The following is a 21,177-nucleotide window of genomic DNA, read 5'->3' on the forward strand; positions in this document are numbered from 1 at the left end:
TTTATTTTTCATTCTTAAATAAGTGCAGAAAGACTATTTCTAACTCACCTCAGTTTCTTATTAATCTTTACATCTTCCACATAAAAGGAATATAGTTAGTGATTCAGAGAGGAAACTTAATATGTTATTTTAATATGTTAAAATATAACATATTTTAAAGTAATGAAATTTAACTTTTTTTATGACTACAGTAAAGTGAAGATTATATCTATTAATGTTTAAAGGATAAAAGAGAAAACAAGGATTTTGAGACATAAAACTATCATCTTCAATAAAAAAAGCTTTATTATTTCAATTTATCAATTAAGGTATGTTTAACTATGACAGTCTAATAAAAATATGAGCCTTTTATTCAGAGATCGTACTACTATGATAGTATCTGCATCTCCAGTGGATACCTAACAATGAAAATTAATTAACACTTTCTATCAAATATCGGCCCTGCAATGGGTGATTATAATTGCTCAATATTCTCTTCTGCACTCTAACTCCAATTTATGTCACTGATGCAATAAACCATTTGGCCTAGAATCAGTAATATGATGAAATCAGACTATTCTAGACTTTTAAAATGCTAAGTTGTTTTCTGCATTGTACTTTATTTAAAATGTGGTTGCCCAGAACTGAAGCACCAAAGGTTACTGAGAGTCATTTATCTATAGCTCCAATAACAAAGCTAGTATTAAATATAAAACTGTTCAGCAAAGAAAGTATCATTAAAATAACTCCAGGGCTCCAATTTAAGCTCAGATAACAAAAAGAAACCTTGACTGGAATTGTCTTTATAACCTCAATGTACTATTTGAAGGGTTGCAATGGGGAGTTAGGGTTTAATTTTCTCTCCATGGCGAGAGAGAACATTGTCATGAAGTTAAAAAGCTGTGGACCACAGGTTCTTCCCCTTTCGTGAGGGGGAAAGATTTTTAATTCCTCCAAAGCTCAGATATCTTTATTAGTGAATGGAGTAGAGAGGAACCATGTCAGTTTTGCTCCTTTCTCTCAGAATCCTGTGGGATGTGAAAGAAGTAATCTGGTTGTTGAGGTGTAATAACCTATTCTGATTTATAATTGTTTGTGTAGTTGTCTTATCTTTTCCGTGGGACTATACACCTCCCGTGGGAGCGCCTGTGTATTTTTTGTGTCTTTGTGGAAATGATCCTTAAACAGGAAGAGGTTGCTTGCATGGAAGATGAACTTAATGGGTTTAGCATTGCAAAAATGGGCCTAGACGTGAATTTCATTAAATTAAAACTGCTGATTTAACATACTATACGGAGAAAAATTTAGTGTTCTCAAGTTAGGAGCAATCTAAGGAAGAGGGTTAAGAAGAAAAATGGATTCTAGTGAGGTTGAGGATTATCTCTTGTAGTTTTATTGGGTGGAGTAGAGGTGAAGGACTTCTAAGAATAAAATGTCTGCTATTCTGTTTGAAGTTGTAGGATGGCACAAAGTAAATGCCAGCACTAGCTCACCTACTCCCACATTCAGTAGAGTCAACTGAATAACAAAAGCTTTGTGAGAGTGGAATTCGCAAGGGGGAGGGGAGGTGAAAATTGAATAGAGGTTGCATTTCATGTTTAGTTGATGCAGCTGGAAATAGAGAAAGCACTTGAGAAATGGCATGAATATGCTTTTCTAATACTGTAGAACCAAGAGATCAGTGCCAGAGGTGAGCATAAGAATACAGTTTCAGATGTTACCTAATCTTGGGAGAGGACTTGAGACCTGAACAGCATCTCTGGATTACAAAGGACATGGAAACCTCAGTTGAAACTGAGTTACACAGATTGATCAGAGTGCCTGGCCCAGTTCTTAGATGTTAGTCGTAGTAGGCTAACTGCCATAAAAATGACCTCCAAGAGTCACTGGCTTGACACAATTTCTTGCTCATGTAACAGTCTAAAATCAATCTGTAACTACAATAGCAAAGCTATTTTTCAATATAAAACCATTCATCCAGCTTCTCAGTAAGGAAGCCCCATTGAAATAACTCCTTGGTTCCAACTTAAATTCATATAACAAAGAGAAACTTTGGGTTGAAATTAAGGGAAGGAGCTGGAAGTTCTGCTTTGTGCAGGATGTCCAAATTCTCCAGCACCTCCTCAGATAAGGGGTAAAGGAGAGCCGGGTACCAGCTTTTAACTGCCGTGGCCTGAAAGTGGCACCCAGCACTCTGCTCCCTCCCTTCCCAGATGCAAGAGGCCTGGGTCATGCGGGTGGCCACGGTGTGCCAAGCAGGACAAAAGTACAGGTCATTGGAAACAGCTAGCCGGCCTGTCATTCGCAGTAAATGTTCACTAGATTAAATTAACTAGTTCTCTCCAGTCTCTGTTTATTTAAAATGAAGCATCCCAGGCCTTGAACTTGGAACTTGCTAAGAAGATTGGATAATTCCCTGTTTACAGTTCCTGGAAGATATCTATCTGTAACAAGAAACCCCTAAGTAGCACAATTCTTTTACCCAAAGCAACATGTTGAGGATGGTGAGAAGAGGGAAGACTTGACCTCTATCCTCTGAAGTTGCGTTCATATATACTTGACTGTTGTAACTAATAACAGGTTTTTCACCTGTCTGGGAACAACATCCCCCATGTAACATGTTTTACCTACAAATGCCTATATGGCCCTTGTCCTCTGTCAGGCATTCTTCTAAGCTCATTGAATCCGCATAAGCCAATGAGGCACATAATATTTAGTTCCATTTTACAGTTGAGAAAATTGAGGCACAGAGAGGATAGAAAACTGCCTATGAGTAATAGCTCATAAGTGATGGGACAGAGATTCAAAACCAGAGAGTTAGGCTGGAAAGTGTGAGCTCATAACCAGCACACGTGGTACACTCCTCCTGTAATCCTCTCTCTCCCCTTTTCACACTTGAGTATGCACCCCAGAACATTATGTACATAATTAGGGCTTTGCCTAAAATTTCCACAAGGGGCACTGCTCTTTCACATTGTTTCTAGTTGGTTGTTACAGATGGAAACAGAACCTCATTAGCATATATTTCAGAATTCCAGAAACCCTTAATAAATTTCCCGTTAATTAAATTAAACGATGGAGAGAATTCCAGGCCCTAATAGACGGGTAATGGAAAAGGCAGGCAGGGGTGCCTTTTACCCCTTACCTGACAAATCATATCTCATTCATGAATTTGTTCATTCATTTTTTTTAACCAATATTTATTAAGTCCCCAATAAAGGACTTAATAAAGATACAATGGTGTGCAAAATAGATGTGGTCCTTGCTTTCATGAGCCTTCTGGCCAATAAAGCAGATATATTTGAATCAAATATGCTTACAAATACACAGATAATTATAACTGTGCAAGTTCTATGAGAAACTATAATAGTATAAATGTATAGAGTGGGAAATGTGAATAAGTTTGAAGATTCAGGCAAAGCTTGCTTCCCTAAAAATGTGACATTTCGTACTAGTTAAATGAGTCGAAGGAGTCGTAAGTGGGGGAAGCATATTTCAAGCAAAAGGAACATCCTGTGTGAAGGCTCTTACGGGAAAGGAAATGGTGCTTTGGAGGGAACTAAAGAACAAGGCAAATGTGGCTGTCACTCAGAGAGCAAGGGAGAGGGAGAAGCAAGCAGAAGTTACTAAGGGGTTTGCAGGCCACCTGGAAGGTTTTGGTGTTTATCCCAAGAGCAATGAAAATCCAGTGAGTACATTTGAGCAGAGGAAGTGATGTGATCAGATTTTCATTTCAGCAAGATCATTTTGGCAGACAGACTCGAGGGATTCATAGTACAAGAAGGTAGATCAATTATGAGACCACTGCAATCATTCATAGATACTTACACTTAAACAACTGACTGCCACATCTACGTGTGAAGTCATCCTTGCCAATGTCCCTTGATGCTCAAGATATAATAAGACCTTTCCATACTGACTTGAATTTTGCTTATTTTGGCATGGATATCCTCTCTCTCCTTGAGGTGAGGACATGTTTGGAACTCCAAATAGAACTCACAAGAAGGTATTTTGCAGTTACGTACTCTTTCTTCATTATAATTTAAGATTGATAACGTGGAAGCACTGGGTCTTATAGAGGGCATCTAGATAACTGGATAATAAAAAATTGAAAGGTTGTATAAATAGATCATGGAATATAATAAATATTTATGGTACCCATGAGTGAAAGTAAAAAACATATAAGGAATCGTAAGTGAAACGAGAGGCAATTCTAGAGTTCTTTCTTTGGGGAGAGGGGTAATATTTTTCAGGAGGTGGGAGGGATTTAGCAATCTAATCTGGAGTATTTTTCCTCTATTCATTCATGTAACAGTCCAAGAAAATCATTCCAGTACTGGTATGAGGTGGGTTCTCAGAGCCAGAGATACTTGTTCCTTCCTGCCTTGTCGATCCTCTCTCCCTAAGGTTTTGACCTTAGTTAGGTTTATGATGGCCTACTAGCCAGCAAGAAAGTGAAATGGGGAAGTGAAGATCAAACCTGTTTCCTTTAAGAGTACAGCCCACAAGTTGCACATTCTGTGTCTGCTCACACCCCCTTAGCCAGAACTTAGCCACATAGCCAAGGGAGACTGGAAAATCTAGTCTGTTACTAGAGAAGTGGAGAACACACATTGGAGACAGACAGCATTCTCACCCACAGAGCTGAAGGTGAAATGAAACTACATTTATAGAGCATACTCTCTATTAGCAAAAAAAAGACATCAACCAAGTACTTATACGAATATATGTTTAGTTACAGCGGTGTAATATAATTACTGTAATTATAAGTATAAGTACAGGTGCTATTAGGGTCAATTACAAAGGAGTCATTAAGGGGGGAGGGGAGTGGTAGATGAGAGTAAGGGGGATCAAATATATGGTGATGGAAGGAGAATTGACTCTGGGTGGTGAACACACAATGTGATTTATAGATGATGTAATACAGAATTGTGCACCTGAAATCTATGTAACTTTACTAACAATTGTCACTCCAATTGAAAAAAAAAAAAAAAAAAACTGTGCAAAACAAAACAAAGGAGTCAGACCTAATCTGATGGAGGGGCAAGGATGGAGTGGTGGTCCATAGAGCACTTTTCTGAGGACATAATGTCAGGACTAAGAAAGGCCTAAAGGAAGATGAAGAATGAGCCAGGAAAAGAGCATTTCCAGCAGAGGCAATCAGGGGGGAACATGGTACATTCTAGAGACTCAGAGATGATTGTCCAGAGAGAAATGGGAGGGAAGCGAGGGCTCTCAGGAGGCCAGAAGTAGCTGGAGGGAAAGGAGAGTGGCTGGACATGAGTGTGGAGAAGACATTCAGGGGTTTTACTGAAAAGCAAACGCCGAGATTTATCTTTTAGAAAGATCATACCAGCTGCAAAGTGGAAAAGGTACGGGTGGGGCAAGACCAGAGGCAGAGAGACGAGGCAGCAGTAAACCAAGCAGAGATGGAAATAAATTGGAAAGATCTGAGGTATTTCGGAAAAACTCTCAGGATAATGCATTTTCTGAGTTCTTGTATGTCTGAAAATATCTTGCCCTCCTAAGTAAAGGCTGGCTTGATTTGGTTCAAAATTTTAGACTGCAAATAGCTTTTTTTCTCAGAACATTAAACACACTGCTTTATTATCATCGAACAATCAGTGTTGCCGATGTAAAATCTGATTTCAATCAATCTTTGTTTATTTGTAGATTGTTTTGTGTCTAAAAGCTTTTAGAATTTTCTTATTTTCCTGAGAATCCTGAAATTTCGTCAGTATTTGTGTGGGTATTTAAATTTTTTTTTTTTTTTTGGTCCTAATTTCTTCGCAGCCAGTGGTACTTGTAATATGAAGCCCCTTGATTTTCTTCAGCTCTGGGAAATTGTATTTTTCTTCCGGGAAATTCCCCATTCTTCTTCTCTATTCCGTTTTTATAGAATTCCTGTAGATGGCTAATGAAACTTTTTAATTATCCAAAATATCCAACTATTCGATAATACTTGATATTGCTTTGGGGCTAAGAGCCATTATATTTGGTCTTCTAGCTCATTGATTTGATCTTTAAGTCTATTCCATGTTTATCCCACCTATTGAAATTTTAATTTGAGAGACACATTTTTTTTTTCATTTATAAGATAAAGTTTTTATTTTAAAAGATCTACTTTATAGAGGTATAATGTGCATACAACAAAATAGTCATTTTAAGTAGTTAGATGGGTTTTGACAAATGTACACACACGTATATAGAAAATATACTACTCTAATTAAGATAATAGGACATTTTCATCACCACAAAGTTCCCAGTGCATTCAGTACTTCCCTGTTCTCCTCACACCAGACAACTATTGATCGAAAATTTATCGTTATAATTTTACATGTTCTAGAGTTTCGTATAAATAGAACCATATAATATGTAGTCTTTTATGTCTGGCTTTTTACTAACCATAATATTTTTATGATTCATCCATGTTGTTGCATATAGCAGTACTTTGTTCCTTTTTATTTCTAAGGAGTATCTCACTGAACACATGAATATCTCACAACTTGTTAGTTGCCTTACTGGTTGATGGGTTGTTTCCCATATGTGGCTATTAAGAATGAAGCTACCACGAACATCTGCTTACAAGTCTTTGTGTGGACATACACTTTTATATCTCTTAGGTAAAAAAACAAGAGTGGAATTGCTGGGTTGCATGGTAAATATATGTTTAACTTCATAAAAACCTGCCAAATGGTACTCTAAGGTAGCCATACTATTTTGCATCCCTACCAGCAAAATATGAGTGTTCCATTTGCCCTACATCGTCATCATTTGTTATTGCCAGTCTTTTAAATTTTAGCCATGGTAATGGGCATATAGTGGTCCTTCATCATAGTTTTCACATACATGTCCCCAGTGTGTGATGATTTCACGCATCCATCCACGTGCTTTGTGGCCATTCAGATAGTTTCCTTTGGATGCTTGTTCAAATCTTTTGCCCAATTTAAATGGAGTCATTTGACTTCTTATTGATTTGTAAAGATTCTGGTTACAAGTTCTTTACATGTGTTGCAAATCATTTTTTTCTTGACTGTGGCTTGGCTTGACTTTTTACTTTCTTAACACGTTGCGTACGGATCACGAGAATCTTCGTTTTTTCTGAGCGGATTTTTATGAGGGATTTAAACCCCGCCGTATGCAACATGTTTTAATAATGCTTTTTTAAAAACAGTGACATTTGAAGAATAGAAATTTTTAAATTTGGTGAAGTACAATTTATGATTTTTTCTTCTATGGTTAGTGTTTTTGTGTATGTTTCAAAGAATTATTCAAGGTTTTTTTTTCCCTCAGTTATTTGGAAACAGATGTGTATTTCAGCAAATTTGTTGAAAATACTATCCTTTTCCTATTGAATTACTTTGGCACCTTTGTAAAAAATTAACTGCCTGTGTATGTGTGTGTGTCTATTTCTAGACTTTCAATTTTATTTCATTAATCCATGCGTCTATCTTTATGTCAATAGTAAAATTTTATTTTATGGTAAGTCTTGAAATCAGGTAGTGTATGTCCTCCAATTTTGTTATTTTTCAAAATGGTTTTGACACTTTTGGTCTTTGACATTTTTGTATGTGTTTAGAATCAATTTGTTAATTTATGCAAAAATATCTGCCAAAATTTTGAATAAGGTTGCATTAAATCCATAAACAACTTTGGGGAGAATTTACATCATAATAATCTTTAGTTTCGTAACCATGAACATGGTATATTTTTCCATTTATTTTTGAATTCTGTAATCTCTTTTAGCAATATTTTATTTTTTTCAGTATATAGGTATTCGTACACTTTGTTAAATACTTTATGTGTCTGGATGCTATCTGAAATGGTATTACTTATGTCTTATTTTCTAATTATTTGTTTCTAGTACATAAAAATACAAGTCAATTTTGCATATTGACAATGTATTTTGGACTATGCTAGAATAATTTACTGGTTGTATGAGATCAGATCTAAAGTAGTTAGACCAGACGTAAAGTCGTCTTACTCTAATCAGGGTTTCTCAATCTCAGCCCTATTGGCATTTGGAACCAGATAATTCTTCTTCCTCTTCCTCTTCCTCTTCTTCTTCTTCTTGGTAGGACTGTCCTATGTGTTGTAGAATTTTTATCACCATCCCTGGCTCTATCCATTAGATGCAAATACCAGCCCTCCCCCAACAGTTGTGGCAATTAAAACTATATATTACTAATGTCACCTGGCAGGCAATAATCATCCCTAGTTGTAAACCACTAATTTAGCCCTAGTCAAAGGCATTGCCTTTCTGGGACCTCTACCTAATGCTTTGGGTGTTTTACAAAGTTTTTATTTTGCAACTGATATGAGATCTTTCTGCTTTGTATTTCCTTAGATCCTATAGGTCCTTGTAGTTTTATTACTCTCAGAATTTTAGTTTGTCCAATATGGTGGATTCCCATCCTTTAGGATTCAGCCAATGTTTCAAGGGACTCATGCATCTTTTTGGAACTCTGTCTCTGCATTGTTTCCCCATTTCTTTTGTGCTCTGTTCTACAATTTCCAGTTACCTCAGCCTTCCCAAAATGCAATCTGTCTTCTCAGCTAATTAACATCATTTTGCTCTATTTGGGTTTTCTCTCCATGAACTGATTTCTGGGAAGTGCGTCCCAGTAGAAAGCCAGGTGATTGTTGAGGTCACCTCATTTATTTCCTTTTTTCTCAGAGATCATGATCTTTCATGCCTTTTGTTCATTGCCTAAAAACAGTTGTTTCATATATTTTTCCAGTTTTTTAGTTGTTTCCTGCAGGACGGTTTTTCTGGCACTAGTTATTACATCATAGCCATAAGAGGAATCTATATCTGTCTGTGGTAGATTTAGCATTGTTACAAATTCTTTGCTATTCCTCCCATTGAGAGGTAGAATCTAGTGCTCTACTTTCGAATGTGACTCGGCCTTAGTTTTGCTTGACCATTAGAAGGTGGGCAGAAATTATATTCTTGGGTTTCCAAGACTAGGTCCTAAGACTCTTTGTAGCTTCCACTTGGGTTTCTTGTAATCTTTACTCTGGGGAAGCCAGCCACATGTAAGAAGTTTGAGTACCTTGAGACTACCATACTGAGAGGCAACTTATAGGCCTGTGCTTGGTAATTGCAACTAAGTCCAGTCCTCCAGCCATCCCCACCAAGGTGCCAGGCATGTAACTAAATCTGTCTTGGAAACTCTAGAACAGTTTATCTGTCAGCTGTGTATAATCAAGTGACCTCAGTCAATAACACAGGAATAGAAAAACCCCCCAACTACGACCTGCCCAATTCCCTGTCCCACAAAATGGTGAAATATAGTAAAATGTTTGTGTTTAGCCACAGGGAGGTAGTTTGTTAAGGCATAGGTATCTGGAAAATTGCTAGAAAAATATTTTAACTTACAAGATTTCTTAGTTGTTTAAATAGTAATTTTCCTTAGGTTGATTTTTAGTAATTATCTTCCCAAATATTTAGTGATTCTCAATGCTCTTTGGAGATTGGGTAGGACGTGTGACTAGTAGGGTCTGTGAATAGCTTGATTTTAGATGTGAGGGCAGGGTTCCTTCTCATTCTTTGGGATCTGAAATTATCTGGCATTCTTTACCACTTTCCTGGTTCCAATGAGCTCTTCTTGTGTCAGAAAACCCACCTTTGAGAATAATATCTTGAATTTTTTTTACCAGAGAGAAGGGACAGCTTTCTCTATTCCTATTTTCCTCTCTTGTTCTCTCCAAACGTGGAGATTTGGAGTTAGCTTCTTTGCTCTTTTTTCTCCAGGTCCAGTACTCACCACACAAACTAATACTCCAGGCAGATTGTTTGCTTTGGGGCAGGGGTGCAAACAGCAGTAACTACCCTTTACTACTTTCAGGGGAAGAGGAAAAGCTCTCACTTGTGTAGCTTATCTAAGACCACAATTTAATAAATTACTATGACAATTGTGCCAAAGCTACTCTACTTTTCATTTTTGTTGACTCTCAGCTTAGAGTATATCTGGAATGACTCTTATTTTTACAGGGGAATTATATTCATACTTATTTTTTCATAATTTAATTGCATCATACGGAAAACATAAAGAAAAACAATTTTTAAAACATGGCGGATGATTTTGCCTGTCATTCTATTCAATCTGTTTTGTCCCAGAATGAGCAAATCTCAGATGAGTGATGTAAACCTGCTGTTCTTTCCATCATAGTCTGCATCCATGTGCCTCTTGTAATAAAAGCATTCACCACATTTAGTATGACAATAATGATTAAAGCTATAGTTTTGTCCCTTATGGCATAGCTTCTAAATGTAAGCCAGACATTTTTTCAGGTGTTTAACCAAATAAACATTATTCTGCTCCACTGTTAAGGAGAAATCACTTGTGCTGGATCCTTAAGACATATTTTCATTGTCTGCTTTCTCAAGAGTTTTCAAGGATAATTTTTATTTTTCATTTTTAAAAAAAAATAGGTAATTGTACAGTTTTTATACAGATAATGGTGTTGACTGGAAGACAACAATGTTTCAGGTACATAAGCCAACTTCCTTAAACGGAAGTAGGAAAGATCTAAGTTGTTACATGCATGCAGACAGCTCTGCAGGGCAAGAGGCACAACAGTAATCTCTCCCTGGTGGCGGGAAGTTGGCCTGGCTGTCCTCCCCCACAAGGATGTTGTGCCACTGCCAGCACCACCTGTTGACAGACAGAACTCTTAAGATTTTTAGGAGGTCTTTTTGCCAGTGCTTGGAGGTTTTTACTCCCTTTTGATCACTCCCAACTGTTCTGGAGACTGTAGTTACGTTTCTAGTGTTTACCAGATGCAAACTAACTCGTGACCACGGCACATTCCTGACTGCTTACTGTAAGGATGGGCCAATTGGAGATCAATTGCCCAGGGCTGTTTTTCCAGGTGTTCTAATCCCCTAGCAGACCCTGGCCTCCAGAAACTGTTCCCCACGCAATACATGTGTAAGGCACCACATTTTAAATTACAAAAGAGTACCGTGAAAATAAAGTCCCATTTAGTGGTAATTTTGATTATAAACAAATTTTGCTTATAAAATACAAATCTCCTCAAGTACTTTTCTCTTGTTCGTGTTTTAGGCTGGGTGGGATTTTTGTTTTTTTGTTTTATTGGCTCTTATTTCCCATCTACTTTGTTTCTTCCTCAAATTTCTGGTCTGGTAATGGTACAAATTTTTTTTTTAGCCCAATTATCCTTCATAAGTGAAAATTTAAAAAAGTATTTTTTTGTAGGCTAAGGACTTTGGGAGAAAAAAGATGGGTAGATAGATATATGTGTTCAGTTTGACATTTTTAGCTAAAGGTCATCTTGGCTGTGGTGTTGATAATTTGGTTTCTGGACTCCTAAAAGTTTTGGCTTTCCCACAAGAACTTTGGCTTGGGTTTCCCTCTCTGTGTCTCCCTGCATTTTACCATTTTGGGTAGAAATTGTAATCCTGCACTAGCTATCCTCTCAGAACTTAATTTCTGTTCCTGGTATTCTGTTTCAAGTTGTTACTGACCTACCCAATTTCCCAGAATGGTGAGATGACTAGGGCAAGTCCTCCTTCCTGATCATATATGCAGGGCCTTGTGGTGTAGGCAGCTGCCTCTGGGGTTGACTGTGGTCCCATGCCACCGTGTTCTCAGCCGCAGCTGTACAGGTCTCCTTTCAGTGCTCTGAATTAAAATTCATGCCCAGTTTTGCTTCATGGCCTTTTACTGGCTTTTCTCTATGTCTAGAGCAGCCTGGTCTCCCACACTAACTCCCACACTTAGTTATTATTTTGTCATTTTCAGGTGTCTATTCAAATGCCACTTCCTCAAAAAGCTCTTTCCTGACTCCCTATATAACCTAGGTGCCAGGGCATCATATAGATTTCCTTCATAGAACTCATTATAGTTTGTAACTGTGTATTTTATTTGTAATAAAATTTGATTACTGCATTTTCTTTTTGGGACTACTAGACTTATGTCCTTAGGGTCATGTCTGTTTTGGTCATCCTGTTTTCTCAGCTACTAGCCTGGTGACGATGTGAATTGCTAAATGAGTAAGGAGAGTGCCAGTAAGTGTTCAGTGATATTGTTTGAATGAAGGCACTGGAATGGTGAATGAGACTGATATTTCTTTCTTCTTGGATTTCTGACATTAGTAGTATTATAGTACAAATACTTATATTTGTAGCACAGAACAATATGCATATAGCTATACCTATACTGCGTTTCCTCGAAAATAAGACCTAGCCAGACAATCAGCTCTAATGCATCTTTTGAAGCAAAAATAAATATAAGACTTGGTATTATATTATATTATATTATATTATATTATATTATATTATATTATATTATATTAAGACCCGGTCTTATTTTACTATAATATAGTATATATTTTACTATAACATAGTATATTACATACTATGTTATAGTAAAATAAGACCGGGTCTTATATTAATTTTTGTTCCAAAAGACGCATTAGAGCTGATGGTCCAGCTAGGTCTTATTTTTAGGGAAATACAGTATCTATAGCCTAAAATAGTATATAAATTAGATGATGACAATTTTAACATGGATAGTAACTTAAATATTTGTGTTTAAATGATTATTATTAAAATATAGCTAACATACAAATTATATTAGTTTCAGGTGTGCACAATAGTTATTCAACATTTATATACCTAAAGAAGTGATCACCATAACCCCAGCAACCTTCTGACACTGTACCACACTACACAATATTACTGACTATATTCCCCACGCTGTACATTACATCCCCATGACTTATTTGTATTGTACCTAGAAATTTGAACCTCTTATTCCCCTTCACCTGCCCTCACTTTTAATTTTTTCAATTATAGTTGACATTCAATATTATTTTTTATTAACTTCAGGTGTACAACATAGTAGTCAGATATTTATATAAGAAGTGATCCCCCTGGCTAGTCTAGTATCCACCTTGCACTATATGTACTAATGACCATATTATTGACTATATTCCCTATGCTTTACTTTACATCCCCATGACTATTTTGTAACTACCAATATGTACTTCTTAATGCCTTCACCTTTTTCACCCTGTCCCCCAACCCCTTCCCATCTATAACCCCAATAAATCTAGTACCTATCTGACATCATATATAGATATTACAGTATTATTGACCACATTTATTATGCTATACCTTACATCCCCATGACTATTTTGTAACTACCAATATGTACTTCTTAATGCCTTCACCTTTTTCACCCATTCTCGAGCCCCCTCCATTCTGGCAGCGATCAAAATGTTCTCTGTATCTATGACTTTGTTTCTGTTTTGTTTGTTTGTTTATTTTGTTCTTTAGATTCCATATAAACAAAGTCACATTGCTTCTGTCTTTCTCTGTCTCACATGTTTCACTTAGCAGAATACCCTTCAGGTCTATCTATGCTGCTGCACATGGTGAGAACCCATTCCCTTCCATGGCTGAACAATATTCCAATTGTATATACTGGGGATGCCAAAAACATGTATACAAGTGGACACTTTGGTCAACATTGCTCAAGCAGTAGTTCATTCTGGGGGTGGCTGGGTAGCTCAGTTGGTTAGAGCATGGTGCGTATAACACCAAGGTTGCCTGTTCGATCCCTGCATGGGCCACTGTGAGCTGCGCCCTCCTTAAAAATAATAATAATAATGATATAATAATAATAAAAATAATAATAAAGTATAAATTCTGTCTTAGTAATATTAAATTTAACAACCTTAACTCACCTATATGTCAGTGAATCACTATTTATAAAAACATCATGACAAGATATTTTGTTTCCATTCCCTCAGCTTCATTAAGGACAGATAACATCAGTATAAGTCATGGTTCTTTAGACAATAAGCATATGGCTACATTAAGTCAACTAATACTGATATAATTGATTTTGTGAATTTGAATGAATCTGAATTTGCTTTATGTAGAATAGAATATTCTCCCCTGTGTTACAGGCACAATATAGTACATGAGGTCCATTTATATTGTTAACTAATTTTATAATACTAAAAATTCAGTTGTATTCTGGTTAAGGTTCTTCATAAAAAACAAATAAGTCTTTTCAGACTCATTTAAGCAGCAAAATATATTAAGTAAATTAAGGCATTAGAGTTACTGTGCCCCATCTATTCAGTAAAGTTCTAGTTTATCTCTGACATCGTTAATTAATAGCATCTCCTTTTACTCCCAAATATTTTTTAATTCAAATGATAAACTATATGGTCCCCTACATGGAATCACTGGGAGAGTTGGAGAAACAGATTAAACTTCCAGGAACAATACTTTGCAACACACCACAGAAATGTACCAACGAGGGAGCTGTCCTTTGTCACCACCACAAACTCTAGAACCACTCCATAGATCTGTCCTGTGGAGGAAGCTGCAACTGCCATGGACTGTAAAACCATACTTCATGGGTCATAAAGGAAGCCTCCATTACTACCTCTACCTCGGTGACATTCACATCATCAAAAAAATGAATTCCCCATACAGACCCTATTTTCCCCCATGGCAAAAACTAGCTAATTGCTTACATTATTTGTAAAAGCATCTATAGAGGGGAAGTTTTTGGGATTCTACCTAGAGAAAATAGACTTACATACTAGAAACAATCAAACCCAGAAAAGTATTTAAAATATTTTGAAGAGTCATGAAAGAGATGTCACCCTTTGTCTGGACAAACATTCATGTTCCAAACTTAAAACAAAAATATCAACACAAACTACCTTCCCACCTCTTAATAAGGTGACAATTTCTCAAACAAACAAACAAACAAGCAAACAAACAAACAAAAACTTAACCCTCTCCCTAGACAAGGGGACTCTAACACTATTTGGTATAACCTATACTAAATAGTATAAGATTATTTAGTATAATCTTTTCTAATATATGTAGTGATGATTATGTTTCCTCAGTTCTCTTTGACATTTTTAATATGTGCACTAAATTATAAAGTTAATACTATCAAAACATACTAAATAAAGCAAGGGTAAAACAGAAAATCAGTATATCTTCTGCAAATCGTCTTTAGTTGGTGTATATAAATTTCCTCATCAACAACTAACCTTTCCATGTTACTTTTATCTTCATGTCAGTATTAACTCAGTTAACTGGAGTTCTTTACCTACTATGGAGTAGCCCAAATTTCATTCATTGGGATTTGAGCCCCTGGTGGTTCTACCTGTATCTGGGTGCTCTAGTTTTCCATTAAAATTTATTAATGGTGCTTGCTTCAGCAGCACATAATACTAAAATTGGAACGATACAGAGAAGATTAGCATGGCCTCTGCGCAAGGATGACATGCAAATTCGTGAAACGTTCCATATTTTTCTTTTTTTTTAAAGTAAAAAAAATTATTAATGGACATGGAAACAGTAAGGGACACTCTATAGGGATCCTTGTGTAAAAGAAATGTTCCTTGTTTACATTGCATAGCAGTAATTATCCCTTTTTAATCATGCTCAACAATAGCCAACGTGGTAGGTATTTCCCTTGTCTTCTTTGTCAAGTGGTTTGAGACACTGTTGTATCTGGTGGTAGAAGTGTTCCTCCTTGGAGTACTAAAATTCTTCAACCAATGTGTTGAAAGTGGCAGGATGTGAAGTAAAAATTATGTTAGTGGACCACTAATGTAATAGTGAAAAGTGCCATTCCCATTTTCGTTTCTTGGTTCCTTAGCTCACATCTTCTGGCTGAAAAAACACTAGGTATTGGTTGTTATTTTATATCATATACTGTATTTTACAGGACATTGTCTCAACTTTGTAAGATATCTCCTAACAGGCACCAAAGCTAAATCTTCAATAAGTCATTTTACTGCTTTACAAAACCAACCCCTTCTTCTTGGAAATCTTAATGCATCCTAAATGCATCAATTTAATGTCCTAATCAATTTGCTATAAAATAAAGTTCCCAGCCAGAAACAATGTTATGTGAATTATAGTAACAATGAACGAGGCATTTGGTAAGTCCACATATGGTGTTGCTGGCAGAAGCTTGGTAGACAAGATAGACAAATCCATGTCTAGAACATACGATTTTCAGAATAGATGGTTTCCAACACTCACCATATTGGAAGAGGCCCTATGTGATTAACCTGCCATCAGGTGGCTGGTTATTTCTTTTCGAATATGGTACTGGATATCAGGGCTCCTGTTTGTTCACTGCTACTTTGAAACTGGCACTCAGCAGAAATAATATCCAGACATCTGGGGGAGAGGAAGTCTAGTTGTCAAGCCCATGCATAAACTCTGAAACCATGACCAGTTTTTTCATGAGACCGTTCAATAATTACTGGGTGACTGTGGAAAGAAGTTAATAAATCCATATACCAGGTCATCTTCTCCAACTAGCTATTGAAAACCTTCTATGTAGTGCATATATAAAAGGATTATTATTATTATTATTTTTGCATATTCACCGGGGACACAAACTCTAGAATAGTCTAATAGTCTAGATTGCTCTTTGCTCTAATCATTTTTTATCACCAATCTTTCAATGTTATTCCCCCCAAGTCCCTGACTATCCAATAAAATTATTAGCTACTGCCCATAAATTAATGTAGACTTATAGATTATCTTCCTTTCCAGATAAATAGATCATGAGATGTACTGTTTGAAATTCTACCCACTGGGAATATTTATGTTTCTACAGTGACCCCCCCAGGTCACTGTATGCCTTTGTTCTTCAGAATTAGAGGCTGTTACTGTTTTGCTGTTATTTAGTTTTGTTTTATTTTTATATCAATAAGGAACTTAGTGGGTTGCCCTATATTTTTGTACTTGGGATCCCAGGGTCAGTTAGCACTGTCAAAGATAATTCTGTTATGAATCATACGATAATTGTACTGGCCCGATTACCCATTATCACAACCAAGTCCACTTTGTCTCTTGAGGTTAAGAATTGCTCCTAGACTTTTGTCAACACAAAGTCTGCTCATCAGAGAGCCCATTTCCATAGCAGTGTCCTGTACCCACAGACAATAGTACTTTCGAAAGATGTCAGCCCTCAACTTACTAATGTATTTTTGAATGGTGTGGTGAAGGGAGTTTCTTTTGAGCTCTTTTGAGGGCCACAGTGTGTGTGTGTGTGTGTGTGTGTGTGTGTGTGTGTGTGTGATTGTGTTTTGCAAATTATAAATATTCACCAAAATTTTCTTATTTATCTCAAATCTTTTAATTTTTTTCCTCTTCATAATATCAGAAAACTTTTTTTACATCTTCATTTATGGAGGACAACCCTGAATGCAGGTTTCAGTGAACTAATTGAGCAAAACTTTAAACTCTAACTACATGACCTAGCATATTGACTCCAGAATTAGTAATATATGCACTCTTATCAATAACTCAGGCCAATCTAAATTTATGTTCACTGCTCTAAGTACTGTCTGAGTTACTAATGTTATATAACAAGATACCCCAAACTCAGTGCCATAAATCATTTTTTTTTTTTAAGCTCTGAGAATTAGGAATTTAGAAATGGTACAATGGGGACAGTTTGTCTTTGTTCCACTATGTCTGAGGCCTCAGCTGGAAAGATTTGAAAGCTGGGGTGTGGTTGGTTGCTGACTGGCTTGCTTACTCTGGCAATTGATGCCAGCTGTTGCCTGGGACCTCAGCTGAGGCCATGGGCCAGGAGCCTACATGTGGCCTCTTCATGTCATTGTTTGGACTTGCGCAGCATGGTATCTGGATTCTAAGGGTGAGCATCCCAAACACAGTCAGGTAGAGACTATTGCCTTTAGTAACACAGCCTCAAAGTCGCGTAACTTTACTTCTGCCACTCACAAGTCCACTAGAATTCAAGGGGAAGGAACAAGAGACCTCAGCTCTTGATGGGGGGTGTCCAAGAGGAGCATGGGGGATGGGAGATATTGTTCTGTCCTCACTGGAAAACCTATACCACAAGCACCCTCAAAATCTATTCCCACATACATTCCCCAGGATTTTGCTGATACAAATTTAAAAATCTTGCTTTCTTGTATGCGTGCATACATTTATACATTCAGATGTGTAAGCTGTCTCCTTCTTGGTTTGACTCTGGAAATTTCTAGTTATAAGCCTCTAGTCAATAAGGATTCTCATGGGAGGGGAATGAGGAGAAGTAGATTTTCCTTACAAAGTAATTGCCTCTGTCTAGGCCATTACATGGAATTCAGGAAAGGCAGGAACAGCCTCATCAGACAGATCAGGAAGGGCTGCTTCAGCTGGCATGGGGAGGCTCAGTGAAATTAGGGATTTTGTAGTAAGGTGTATCATCAGGCTCTTCCCAAATGCCCCGTTCTGATTAGGAAACTCAGCAGTGGTATAACTATTCCCTAAACAATACATTCATTTTCATGTAAGAGAAACAGTGGGACTATGAAATCAACTGATATAATTCAGCAATCCATAGGATAACACTATGTGTTTTATTGTCAGTTATAACAGCCCTGTGACCACATAAGACATTCTTTTTAGGGCACGTATAGTTCTATGACCATAACTTGATCCAGGTCATGGTCAAACTTTAAGCCTGTCTGTGTTAGAGTTCTCCAGAGAAACAGAACCAGTAAGGTGTGTGTGTGTATCTATGTATATAGGTATAATATCTGGGTACCATGGGTGCCATGGGTACTAAATATCTGGGTACCATGGCCTAGCCAAGTTGACACATAAAATTAACCGTCACACTGTTTTGTTACTGTTCCCGTAACAATTAGAAGCATCTAGATTGATCTTTAGTCTTTTCTTCCACATGGATTCCTACTCTTATACAACTGCAGTCCCTTGGTCCCAGAAAGGCCTGCCACTGATTCTATATGACCAAGTGACAATGTAAGTAACTCTCCACTGCTGCCATGGTGTCTGGATTCTCTCTCTCTCTCTCTCTCTCTCTCTCTCTATATATATATATATAGATAGATAGATAGATAGATAGATAGATAGATAGATATAGATATATATAGATATATATAGATATATATAGATATATAAACATATATACACACATATACACATATACTATATTTAAATATATTGGGGTGACATTGGTTAATAATATTATATAATTTTCAAGAGTACATTTCCCATAATACATCATCTGTATATTGCATTGTGTGCTCATCACCCAGAGTCTACTTTCCCTCTGTCACCATATATTTGATCCCTTGTACCCTCTTCGTCTTCTCCCCACCCCTCTGACCCTCTGGTAACTACCTTTCTGTTGTCTGTGTATGATGGGTTTTTCATTTGTTGCTTTCAGTTTTATATCCCACATATGAGTGACATCATATGGTTCTTGTCCTTTTCCATCTGACTTATTTTGCTTAGCATGATAATCTCAAGATCCATGTACTTCATCTTTCCATATATATATATATGTGTGTGTGTGTATATATGTGTGTGTGTGTATATATGTGTGTGTGTGTGTATATATATGTGTGTGTGTATATATATATATATATATATATATATATATATATATATATATATAACATCTTCTTTATGCAATCATCCATTGAAGGATACTTAGGTTGTTTCCATGTCTTGGCTACTAATGCTGTAAGGAACGTAGTGTTGTATACCTTTACAAGTGTGTGTTTTCAATTTTTTTGGTAGATACTCAGAAGAGGGATTACTGGGTCATATGGTAGCTCTAGTCTTAATTTTTTGAGGAACCTCCATACTGTTTTCTATAGTTGCTGCACCAGTTTACATTCCCACCAACCGTGTATGAGGGTTCCTTTTTCTCCACACCTTCTCCAACAGTTGTTATTACTTATCTTATTGATAACAGCCATTCTAACAGATGTGAGGTGGTATCTCATTGTGGTTTTAATTTGCATTTCCTTTAGAGCTAGTGAAGTTGAGCATCTTTTCAATATATCTCTTGGCCATTTGTTTGTCTTCTTGGGAAAAGTGTCTGCTCCGGTCTTTGCCCATGTTTTAATAACATTGTTTGTTCTTTTCTTGTTGAGTTGTATGAGTTTTTAAATATATTTTGGATATTAGCCCCTTGTCAGAGGTATTGTCAGCAAATACCTTTTCCCATTTGGTTAGTGGCCTTTTTGTTTTGTTTATGGTTTCTTTTGCTGTACAGAAACTTTTTAGTTGAAGTAGTCCATTTATTTATATTTTTGCTTTTACTTCCTTTGCCTTTAGGGTAATGAAAAGTCTCTCTGGGACCAAGGTTCTTAAGTTTAGTACCTATGTTTCCTTCTATGTATTTTATTGTTTCAGGGCTTGTATTTAAGTCTGTAATCCATTTTGAGTTAATTTTTGTGCATGGTGTCAAATAGCTGTCTAGTTTCATTCTTTTGCCTGTGGCTTTCCAATTCTCTCAACATCATTTATTGAAGAAGCTTTCCTGTCTCCATTGTGTTTTGGGCTCCTTTGTTGAAAATTAGTTGCCAGTAGACATGTGGGTTTACTTTTGGGCTCTCAGTTCTGGTCCATTTTTCTCTGTGTTTGTTTTTCTGCCAATACCATATTGTTTTGATTATTGCAGCTTTGTAGTATAATTTGAATTCAGGGAGTATGATACTTCCGGCTCTGTTCTTTTTTCTCAGGATTGCTGTGGCTATTTGGAGTCTTTTGTGGTTCCATACAAATTTGATGATTTTTTTGTTCTATTTCTTTGAAAAATGCCATTGGGACTTAGATGGGGAGTGCATTAGATCTGTATATTGCTTTAGGTAATATGGCCATTTTTAACTATGTTGACTCTTCCAATCCACAAACATGGACTATCTTCCCATTTCTTTGTGTATTCTTCAATTTCTTTCAACAATGTCTTGTAGTTTGCAGTGTATAAAATCTTTACTTCCTTTGTTACGCTTACTCCTAAGTATTTTATTCTTTTTGTTGCAATTGCAAATGGAATTGTTGTCTTCATTTCTTTTAATGGTATTTCATCATTAATATATAGGAATGCAACACATTTTTGTACATTGATTTTATATCTTTCAACTTCACTGTAGTTGTTTATCATTTCTAATAGTTTTTTTGGTAGAGTCTTTAGGATTTTGTCTATATAGAATCATGTCGTCTGCAAAAAGTGACAGTTTTACTCCTTCTTTCCCAAGTTGGATGCCTTTTATTTCTTTCTGTTGCGTGATTGCTCTGGCTGTGACTTCCAGTACTATGTTGAATAACAGTCTCAACTGTCTTTTAACCTGACCACATCAGATAAGCAGCCACACATTCTCATTTCCTGAGAGATCTGTTGT

At 36.5% G+C, this 21,177-nt stretch overlaps 1 long non-coding RNA gene and 1 other non-coding gene across 6 annotated transcripts in view; both read left to right on the forward strand.

Moving 5' to 3' along the window:
• Window positions 1-21,177, forward strand: part of LOC141570624 (uncharacterized) — a 757,454-nt gene that overhangs the window by 30,216 nt on the left and 706,061 nt on the right. The window lies entirely within an intron of this gene.
• Window positions 15,192-15,299, forward strand: LOC141568165 (U6 spliceosomal RNA). The gene has a single exon (XR_012491205.1). It is a non-coding gene; the product is annotated as a U6 spliceosomal RNA (small nuclear RNA).

Source organism: Rhinolophus sinicus, chromosome 17, assembly GCF_057876585.1.
Source record: "Rhinolophus sinicus isolate RSI-liver-muscle chromosome 17, RSI-T2T, whole genome shotgun sequence".
Classification (NCBI taxonomy): domain Eukaryota; kingdom Metazoa; phylum Chordata; class Mammalia; order Chiroptera; family Rhinolophidae; genus Rhinolophus; species Rhinolophus sinicus.